Here is an 11,512-nt window from a genome sequence, read left to right as displayed (position 1 = left end):
AGCGGGAGATTGGTCGGAGAATCGGCACAGCAGGTGCGGTATTACATTCAATTTATCGCACCGTTGTGACGAAAAGAGAGCTGAGCCAGAAGGCAAAGCTCTCAATCTACCGGTCAGTATTTGTTCCTACCCTCACCTATGGTCATGAAGGCTGGGTCATGACCGAAAGAACAAGATCCAGGGTACAAGCGGCCGAAATGGGTTTCCTCAGGAGGGTAGCTGGCGTCTCCCTTAGAGATAGGGTGAGAAGCTCAGTTATCTGTGAAGAGCTCGGAGTAGAGCCGCTGCTCCTTTGCCAGCCAGTTGAGGTGGTTCGGGCATCTGGTAAGGATGCCCCCTGGGCGCCTCCCTAGGGAGGTGTTCCAGGCACGTCCAGCTGGGAGGAGGCCTCGGGGGAGACTCAGGACTAGGTGCAGGGATTATATCTCTAACCTGGCCTGGGAACGCCTCGGGATCCCCCAGTCACATGTGGCCCGGGAAAGGGAAGTTTGGGGTCCCCTGCTGGAGCTGCAACCTCGCGACCCGACCCCGGATAAGCGGATGAAGATGGATGGATGGATGGATGGATGGTGGAGGAGCTCAGCCCCGACACAGAGAAGGGTAGAGGCTGAAGTGTGATGATAAATACTACAGTTTTAGCACTAGGGCATGTTTAATACCAGGTTTCGGTACTTATCCGTAATTAAATGATTTTCAGTCTTTTGCAATGTCATTTCACAATACCAATAATAATAATAATACACTGCTTTTTGGAACTCTCAATAAAGTTATGTGGGTGTGGTTTTGTCTCATTCTTCTCTAGCTTTGACCTTTTTAATCTGAATATAAAATAATATAAATTCCAGCACCACACACAATTTTTTAAAAGTCCAGTGGGTCTTCCATTTAATTCCCAGTGTATCTAAACATGCCTAGTTGCCAGCTGTTTACACATTCAACAATGCACAATAATTTTAACTCAACCAGTCTGTGCAGAACATCAGCCAGCCATGAATTAATTAAGGCGTTCTGCTCTGATAAGTACCAGCCAAGAAGAGAGGGTGTGTATAATTATAAAACTCGATGCTGAAGGAAATTTCACTCATCAAGAAGAACGCTTGAACTAGCAACTCTGAAGCTCAAAAGAGATGTAATTTGTGAGCTTGTAAGGTGATGATAGGTGAGTTTTGTCACTTTGTCACACCAACAACAGGCTCGCTGTTTCCCCCTGCTTTCGGTTTTAATGCTAGGCTAAGCTAACTGCCTGTTGGCTGTAGGCTTCTACACTACTTAATGGACAGTTATAGGAGTGGTATCAATCTTTTCATCTAACTCTAGGAAAGAAAGTAAATAAGCATATGTACTAACATGTGAAACTATTGCTTTGAAGGGTAATTATAATTTATTGTCACCAAGTTCATTGATGAGATATTTAAAAAGATGTCAGACAGGGCAAGGCACATGAACATCCAATCATACAGATTTAATCAAACACTCAGGTTAGCCAGGTTAGGCAAGTTATTACACAATGTCCTGTAAAGACCCACATCCAGTTAACGTACCTATTTCTTGGTTCAACTTTGACGTACCATACTTGCTGTAGTGTGCATGCACAAACCAAATAAAGTGGTTTAGATAATCTGGCTAAACTGTGTGCTTGTTTATGACCTGTGTCATCTTCTTACTTCTTGTGTTTCTTGCCATGTCATACTTTACCGATGATGGATTTGGCGAAAGATATGAAAATGAGACCGAAGTTGTAATAAAAGTAGATTATCCTCCCAATTATCATACTAACTATTGCCACATGTGGTGTTAAATTCCAAGGGTTTTAAAATTAGAAGCTCTTTGCAAATAATTACTTTAATGTAGGATCTTTTCACCAGCAATGTAAACTGTTTGGAATTTACATTCGTGCTGTTAGTTCTAATGCTAGGATCTGTGATCACTGTGCAAACAATGAAAAAAGAAAAGTATCAGTATCAATGCATACGCCTGTGCTTTTGTCTCTCTCTCTGTGTATGTGTGTGTGTGTGTTGGAAAAGGGAGGTTGCAACTCAAACAGAGCCACTTTAATCTCTGTCCTTGAGAGTAATCTTGCTTGTGTGCAAAATGGCTCACTTTATCAACTTGGTGGCAGCCTGCCCTGCCTGAAGTCTGGAGGCAGCAACAGCAGCGATGCTTTCCTCATGACAGCAGAGAGCAACCAGACGATCACCTTCTCCAGAGGCCCACTGTGTGCTGAGGAAGGACATGGAAGCCACTTTTTACTACTACTGATCTAGCTCACATATATTATGACCCGTATAAATAGATTTTTTTTTTTTAATGGAAGCCATGGTTACTTTTTTTTACTTTTTGATAATTGATGTGTTTTTTGCGGCAAGTTAGAAGCAGATTACAGGTTTCATATTGATCTTTGTATTACTGCTCTCTGCAATACAGGACAGGGGAAGTGGGGGACAGGGTGGCAAAATGTTGAAAAATTTCACTTTCATGCTGAGAGATAGCACATCAGTACCACTCGCATGCCTGTCTGGTAAATATGAAGCTAAAGCCAGGGGGTGGTTAGCTTACTTATCTGCAAATATTTTTTATATCTTTAATCCATACAAATCACAGAACGTGTGTGCGTTAATCGAGCATCCAAAAAAATAGTGGCGTTAAAAGGAATTTGCGTTAACTCGTTATTATCGCGTTAATTTCTACAGCCCTAAAAAAAGATTTATTATTTAGGGATCTGATATTTAAAAGGCCAACATTTACAGGAGTACATTTAAACGCAGGAGGTAACAGAAGTTGCAGAGGGATTTGAATAAAAGGGAATCCGTGTGCTGAGGTTGTGTCGTAGAGGAAGAGGAGAAGTCCGGGGTGCATGTGTGAGACATAAACAGTCAGTTACATGGAAATGTGTTCATATCATCGCTAAATTAATACAGTACAACATTACTCACCTTTTTCTGGCATGCCAACATCTAATAGGTCCCTGTAAACACAGCACAATCATTTTCTTTTTGCTTTCACCTACTATAAGATAACTATGTGTGCTGGCTTCAGATCCTGCCTGAGGGCAAAAAAACGTTGTTTTCTATATTGTTTCTGACCAGATGTATTTTTTCCTATATACTCTAATTTGACAAAAACATTGAAATCCAAATAATGACGTATCTGTGCCTATAAATGTAAAGTCTGCATTAATATGGTCCATTTTGCTTGCAGCTTAGGCTAGTCATTAGCCTCTCTGTGTCTTACACTGTGAGGCTAAATTGGGTTAAGGAAAACATGCACACAACCAGGTTGAAAAACAGTAGCGGGCAGCCTTTAAATCAGGTCATCACCAAGGCAGAGTGTGTGTAAGATGTGCCTTTGGAGCAGATTGCCCTTGTATCCCATAACAACCACCTTCCAAAGGCAGCGGTCAAGAGCTCAGCATGGACACATATGTTCACCCTTTATAGCCCCTTTTTGAGGTTAAAAGAAAGTTTAATAAAGGGATCTGCCCCCCTACCAACCCCCGGTCAAACAGATTGTGTGCTTCTTCATGTCTGGAACTCCCAAAGGGTCCTTTTTTGAAGACTGATCCCAATTACAAAGCATTGAAGCTGCATGGAACGTAGCTCCATTCAGACTCTATGGTCTTCTTGTATGGTATTAAGCCTGCTGTGATTACATCAGCATTTGAATGTGAGGCAACATTAGACCAACCCTATAATTTAACCATGAAGAAACCCCGTGCAGAGAGTGAATAATATTCACAATTATAATCTTTTGCAAGACATAATCTTTTTTTCCCCCGTCACAATTTGCTGTTGCGTGGCATGCAAAGTGTTGGTGTAATATTAAGACAACAGTAACGATATGCTACGTAAGGGATAATGTATAGCGAGCTGGTCATTATTGCGAATTAGAACCCCGACGTGAAGCAATAATTGCTCGCTCTACATTATCCGGCAGAAGCCAGGTGCCCCGGTGAGTAAGCTAACCATGGAGCTAACTAATGCTCTGTTTGCACTGTTGCCATTAGCGCTGTTAGCGATCCTCATTGCCTCCACCCTCTCTCTCCCTTTGTGATCCGCTAATTAGCAGTATGAGGTCAGCACAAATATTGATTTAACAATGATTTTATTGATTTAAAAATGGTCTGCCAGTATATAAACAAAACTATGTCAATGGCAACGGTCTGTTATACATAGCAACAGTCTGTTATACTTAGCAATGGTCTGTTATACAGAAATTTTAGGCCACAGAATGCCGTGATTGATTAGAATCAAGTATTAAAACAAGCCATGTAATAAAAATCGATCCCAAATTCAATTTAGAGAGCAAACGAGTTTCAGAGACGGTCAGGCTGAAATTCCTCTGGTGTTTATTTAGCTAAAGCTATTTAAGGTTTTTTTTCTCTCCATATAGGAATGGTTGCTGTTACAAAACTGTTAATCACATAGAAAATAAGACAAAAAACATGAATCTTAGTGGGCTTTCTCGGCATGTTGTGCTTAAGAGCACCAAGTCTGAAAAGCATCACTGGCTTAAGGACTCATATCAAACTCCTCAGCGAGTCAAGCTGCAAAAAGCTGCCACAATCTTCCCACTCTGCTTGATGGTTATTGCCTGCTATATTGGTGTTTCTCTTAGCTGATTGTCCCATTCAACCACCAAAAATAAAGCAAATTATCAATGATGCATTTCCCATTTCCATCATGGTGATCGTGGTGTGATAAAAGCAGGAGTATTGCTTGCTCAGCCTCTTCACACTGAGCAAACCACTAAACCAAACATGTAAGGTACGCTGCACCTGCATGCTGGTTGAAAAAAACAACTTTAACTCTGATGTGAACCAAAAGCCATGCACATCTCACACACTGTGGACCATGTGACACAATCAGGTCTAATTATACTATGAATTTAACAGTGTTTAAAAGTTCAGTATAGTTGCAGGAAAAAGTACCAGCATGGCAGTTAACAGTCGTATGCTCTAATGGATAATGTATCTATTAAGCTATACATTTTCTTCTCTGTAATTGAGAGTGTAGGCCTAATGGTCATTAAATTGAGCCAAAAATACTTATCTGTATTGTGACTATGGCAGCGCTGGCAGTTTGAGTTCACAGCTACCACTCGCCCGAATACAGATAAAGCTTTAAAGCTAAACCATCTTAGACAACCAGCACCGCTGCTAGCTCCGGGCTTTGCCTCTCACCTTACCACAGACAGGGAATCACATAGGAACCACACGTCACATTGACTTACCACCAAGGAGGGTAGAATTCACAAAAGAAGAGCAAAAGAAGTCAATGAACGAGAATGAGAGACACACAAATCAATAAAATTACACTGCCAAACAAAAAGGGGTTCTCACACATGTCTGTGCAGTTGTGCAATGGAGCATGGAGGAAGTCTATGCAGCAACAAAGAGAACCTGCAACACCCAAAGCCTGTTCAAGGCATTGTCTGTGTGGATCTGCTCTTTTAAAGCCATAGTTTCCAATAATCAGTGTCACCAACTGTGATTGATGTGCTTTAGGTGATAAACTTGAATTCTGTTCACACATCATTATTGCATCTATGCAAATTTAAATTTTCATCATATCTTTTTAATACATCTTTTTAACGTAACACTTTGCATAAATATAGACACATAGAGCACGTGAAAATTGTAAGTCAGGCTGTGAGAAACAACTGAAACTAGAGAGGCAGATCATACTTCCACCTCCCCCCATTGGGAGATAGTGCTTTAGGGGAGGCGATCATTAGGAAAAAGAGAGTGGGTGCAGGATACTGGCTGAGAGATGGATAACTCCGTTAGGCATGGCAGACATAGCCGCAGTGAAGGCAGTAAACAGGTCAGACCTGTGGCCCCCTTATGGGCATCTCAAGCAGAGAGAGCTGCAGTTATTGGTCCACTCCCCACTAATCATGATTAATGGAAACGTTTGAGAGAGAACAAAGCATAACTGTCAGGGTTTGTGTCAAGATTTGATATTACATCATCCACTTTTTGTTTCACTTTTCTTTTACAATGGGAAAAATGAATCTCTTTATCCTGTCAGTGTGGAAGCCTTTGGAAACAGCATGTATCCAAATACGGTAGAAATCTGTATCAACAGGGTTCTTTCAAAAGTAGTGATAATAGCTGATACAATGTATGAATGAAACTGGCAAACAAGCAGGTTCATTATTTCTCCTTGCATTTGCTCAAACCGCTGCCATGGTGAGGATCAAGCGACTGATGCTCCTTGAATCATTTGAATAGCATCGGAGCAAGGTTTTCTTTGCAAAAACTGACAAAATGTATCCTTGGGACTCTGTCTGGAGGTAATATAAATATTCGTGCAGTGCATATAAATTTATTGCAAGTGCTCTGTAGAATTGTAATATCTGTGTTCATCCATCCATCCATCCATCTTTGTCCGCTTATCAGGGTCACGTATCGGGACACGGGGGTAGCAGCTCCAGCAGGGGATCCCAAACTTCCCTTTCCCGAGCCACATTAACCAGCTCCGACTGGGGGATCCCGAGGCGTTCCCAGGCCAGGTTGGAGATATAATCCCTCCACCTAGTCCTGGGTCTTCCCAGAGGCCTCCTCCCAGCTGGACGTGCCTGGAACACCTCCCTAGGGAGGCGCCCAGGGGGCATCCTTACCAGATGCCCGAACCACCTCAACTGGCTCCTTTCGACGCGAAGGAGCAGCGTCTCTACTCCGAGCTCCTCACGGATGACTGAGCTTCTCACCCTATCTCTAAGGGAGACGCCAGCTACCCTCCTGAGGAAACCCATTTCGGCCGCTCGTATCCTGGATCTTGTTCTTTCGGTCATGACCCAGCCTTCATGACCATAGGTGAGGGTAGGAACAAAAACTGACCGGTAGATTGAGAGCTTTGCCTTCTGGCTCAGCTCTCTTTTCGTCACAACGGCGCGATAAATAGAATGTAATACCGCACCCGCTGCGCCGATTCTCCGACCAATCTCCCGCTCCATTGTCCCCTCACTCGCGAACAAGACCCCAAGGTACTTGAACTCCTTCACTTGGGGTAAGGACTCATTCCCTACCTGGAGAAGGCACTCCATCGGTTTCCTGCTGAGAACTATGGCCTCAGATTTAGAGGTGCTGAACCTCATCCTAGCCGCTTCACACTCGGCTGCGAACCGATCCAGTGAGTGCTGAAGGTCACAGGCCGATGATGCCATCAGGACCACATCATCTGCAAAAAGCAGCGATGAGATCCCCAGCCCACCAAACTGCAACCTCTCTCCACCCCGACTACGCCTCGATATCCTGTCCATAAATACTACAAAGAGGATTGGTGACAAAGCGCAGCCCTGGCGGAGGCCAACTCTCACCTGAAACGAGTCCGACTTACTGCCGAGAACCCGGACACAGCTCTCGCTTTGGTCGTACAGAGATTGGATGGCCCTGAGAAGGGACCCCCTCACCCCATACTCCCGCAGCACCTCCCACAGTATCTCCCGTGGGACCCGGTCATACGCCTTCTCCAGATCCACAAAGCACATGTAGACTGGTTGGGCATACTCCCAGGCTCCCTCCAGGATCCTTGCGAGAGTAAAGATCTGGTCCGTTGTTCCACGACCAGGACAGAAGCCGCATTGTTCCTCTTCAACCTGACGTTCGACTATCGACCGAACCCTCCTTTCCAGCACCTTGGAGTAGACTTTACCGGGGAGGCTGAGAAGTGTGATACCCCTGTAATTGGCACACACCCTCTGGTCCCCCTTTTTAAAATGGGGAACCACCACCCCGGTCTGCCACTCCTTAGGCACCGTCCCAGACTTCCACGCAATGTTGAAGAGGCGTGTCAACCAAGACAACCCCTCCACACCCAGAGCTTTAAGCATTTCTGGACGGATCTCATCAATCCCTGGGGCTTTGCCACTGTGGAGTTGTTAAACTACCTCAGCAACTTCCACCAGGGAAATTGACGACAATCCCCCATCATCCTCCAGCTCTGCCTCTACCATAGAGGGCGTATTAGTCGGATTTAGGAGTTCCTCAAAGTGCTTCTTCCACCGCCCTATTACCTCCTCAGTTGAGGTCAACAGCGTCCCATCCTTACTGTACACAGCTTGGATGGTTCCCCACTTCCCCCTCCTGAGGTGGTGAACTGTTTTCCAGAAACACCTTGGTGCCAACCGAAAGTCCTTCTCCATGTCTTCTCCGAACTTCTCCCACACCCGCTGCTTTGCCTCTTTCACGGCAGAGACTGCAGCCCTTCGGTACCTTGGAACTGCCTCCGGAGTCCTCTGGGATAACATGTCCCGGAAAGACTCCTTCTTCCCCTAAGACCACAGCTCCTCGCCGCAGCTTCAGCAATGGAAACTTTGAACATTGTCCACTTGGGTTCAATGCCCCCAGCCTCCACAGGGATGCACGAAAAGCTCCGCCGGAGGTGTGACTTGAAAGTCTGTCGGACAGGAGCCTCCTCCAGACGTTCCCAATTTACCCGCACTACCCGTTTGGGCTTACCAGGTCTGTCCAGAGTCTTCCCCCACCCCCTGATCCAACTCACCACCAGATGGTGATCGGTTGACAAAGTTAAAGTTTAAAACGACAATATTAAAATGACAATCTCCTCAAAAACCAGGGGAGACAATGAAAAAAACATGGATTGTCCAACGTTCTGTCCCAGGGTGAAAAAATACCCAAGTCCAGTCCAGCCTGGAGTCAGCTCCTTGTTTCCCCTGGAGCCGGCACAGAATGTCTGCTTCAGTGGGGCTTCGAGTAGCCTATTCCAATCAAGCAAGTCAGTCTGGCCAAGAGCCCATTCAAGCCAATTTCCAATTTTTCCAAATCGAGGCACCAATCACAACCGTTGAGGCGGGCTTTACATGATGACGATAGCGCAGCGATGGCAAGCAGCTTTTTGTTTACAGTCAACATGACGGCCACCGCCACCGAAGCGCAGCAACCCGTTGATGCCGCTGTCGCTGCTATGTCACCCGGATCGTTGGTCTGATTGGTTGAAGGACTATCCAATTGCGCCCAGAGGCATTTCAGCAGCGTCCGTTGGTGACGCCCCTTTGGAAATGAGCTGTGAATGATGCTTGCCCAGACCCACTCTCAGTTACAACTGAGAAGGGTCTGGTGTCAACCAGGCTAGCATGTTTCCATTTTACCTGTTGTTTTAAATGATTTCCACTTTGGGCAGATAGACTGATTGTGACACCAGGATCACTACCAGGCTATGCAAAAAGACATCCTCTGAGTCAGCCACTGACTGTACACATATCCACTAAGACTGTTGTTTTTTGTCCACATTGTAGATCTTCAATTCCATTCACAATGCTCCAAAAATATCACAGCAATATATGGTAAAATCAATGTTCTGCAGTTTATCATCTTCATGAGCTCTGTACTTTTGTGCCTGTCGATTATCATGTATGTACATATACTGTATATGTCAGATTTAGTATGGCTTTACCTAAACACAGTGGCTCATTCGAGCTAAGTAGCCTAGATCTGCTGATAGCACCAACTAAATTGGTGTTCTCCACGGGATGTGAACTTTTGGGACTGACAATGTAGTTCTACTGGTAATTTGATCTGTGCAATATCTGTGTGGGAAGGACATAAAATTGTTCATAATATCTTAAAATTCCAATAGCCACAAAGGTAGTTAACCACCTTGAAACATCTGTGAATGAAACACTTCCTTTGTTACTTTGTTGTGATTCTTTTAATCATGTGGTAACAGTCTACAGAGTGCTGAGGTTACAGGACTACCTGAGCTTTGACAGTCTGGTCATTTACTATCACCACATGATAGACCAATTAGAGAATGACAGCGACCAGCTCATGTTGTCTTTGCTTTTTTCCCCAGTTGGATTTTTTTCTGGCATGATTTTTATGACTTGCAAACTTCACCTTCTGGCATAGAAGCACCAGTCACAGTGAGTATCCTTGTATTTGCCCACACACAGCACCATATTCAACAGCCTTTGAGAACATGCCACATTTGATTTTGAATTTAGAATATAGACTCTAAGGGGACTTTGGGGAATGGTGCCCTCTCACTCAGAGATAGATTAGAGGTAATCAGCTCCTCCCACTGTATTCAATATCTTGCCTCTCTTTGCTCCTTGATACACTTTGTTGTTTACCAAGAGGAGCGATCCATCAAAGCCCTGGGAAGATGACATATGGGAGAAAGCAATGCCAATACATTAAGTCTATGGGAAAGACTCCAGCCTGTCAAGTGAAATATAATAGAAAATGCTTTTGTTTGATGTTTGACAGAATACAAAAGGATGAAACAATGAAACAATGATGGAATTGACCTAGTGTCCCATTATGCATTATAAGTATATGCTAACCTAGTCAAATGTTCTTTACATATGGGCATTAGTGACACAGAAACCTGGATTCTGAATAAACACACCTTAAGAGTATCTTTCACCAGCACATTAATGTACCAAGAGTAATGCACTGGATGTTAAACCGGCTCTTACAGTTAATTCTGTAGAGTCATTTAACCTCTGCTTTAAGCATATTGAGTTAGGTAAAATAAACAGATATCTAAGTTCAATTACACAATAAATTCCATCTTTCATCACACCTTCACCACACCGCACTCTCAGCAGACGGAAACTGAAGCTCATTAGCACAGATGATCAGTAATTGATGACTGAAATGATACCAAAACATTAGTTAATATTCCAAATCCAGCACCCTGTAGCAGAACCAACAGATGCGAGAGCACAAACAAATATGTCTCCTCTGATGTTCTGGAGGTCTGCGGAGTGCTGTTCAGCAACTAGCTGATATGAGATTGACAGGAAGTCTAAGAAAGGTGTTGTTTACAACTGCAGCAAGTCTAAAAATCCTAGCAACTTCTGCTTTTGAGTTACTGATCAGTAGGAATAAATCGTTCCCTGTGAATGAGAGTGTAATTTATGGGAAAACAGGGAAACATGTCATCCCCCAATAATTTCATATACATTATTTGTCTGCCTTAAAGGTGCTGTAGGTAGGATTGTGAAGATCCAAGACTTAGCAAAAGAATTTGAACATCGACAACTTCTCAGTCCTTCCCCCCTTTCTGCTAAAGCCCAAAATGGTGTACTAAGCCCCTCCCCCCACAAGGGAGAATGAATGTGTGTGCATGAGCAGTGATTGGCACGCAGTTAGACACCCCCCCTGGGCCTGATTGGAGGATCTGAACAGGGAGCGGTGGATTTTTGAAAATCGCACTACAGGCTGTAGGTGGTGCCAGAGGAGCCGGATTTTTTTTTAAATTACCTGCTTCATGTAGTTTTACTCAAACATAGGGTCAGTTTCAGCAAATATGACAGAAAGTTAGTTTTATAAGTCTTACCTACTGCATCTTTAATTAACTCTATCAGGCATGTGAATCTACATCACGTTCATTCACACTTTTTCTGACAGTGTCACAATGACCATTGTTGAAACACATTCACTTGTACCTGTGTTAGCTATTACTGATGCAGTGTAAATTCTAAGATGACATTATCTAACATTATTCTGGCAGCTATATCAATTTGGTGTGTATGTTTGTGT

Source organism: Sander vitreus, chromosome 17 (assembly GCF_031162955.1).
Source record: "Sander vitreus isolate 19-12246 chromosome 17, sanVit1, whole genome shotgun sequence".
NCBI lineage: Eukaryota > Metazoa > Chordata > Actinopteri > Perciformes > Percidae > Sander > Sander vitreus.
The sequence above is the reverse complement of the archived record's forward strand: the minus strand, read 5'-3'. Positions refer to the sequence as shown.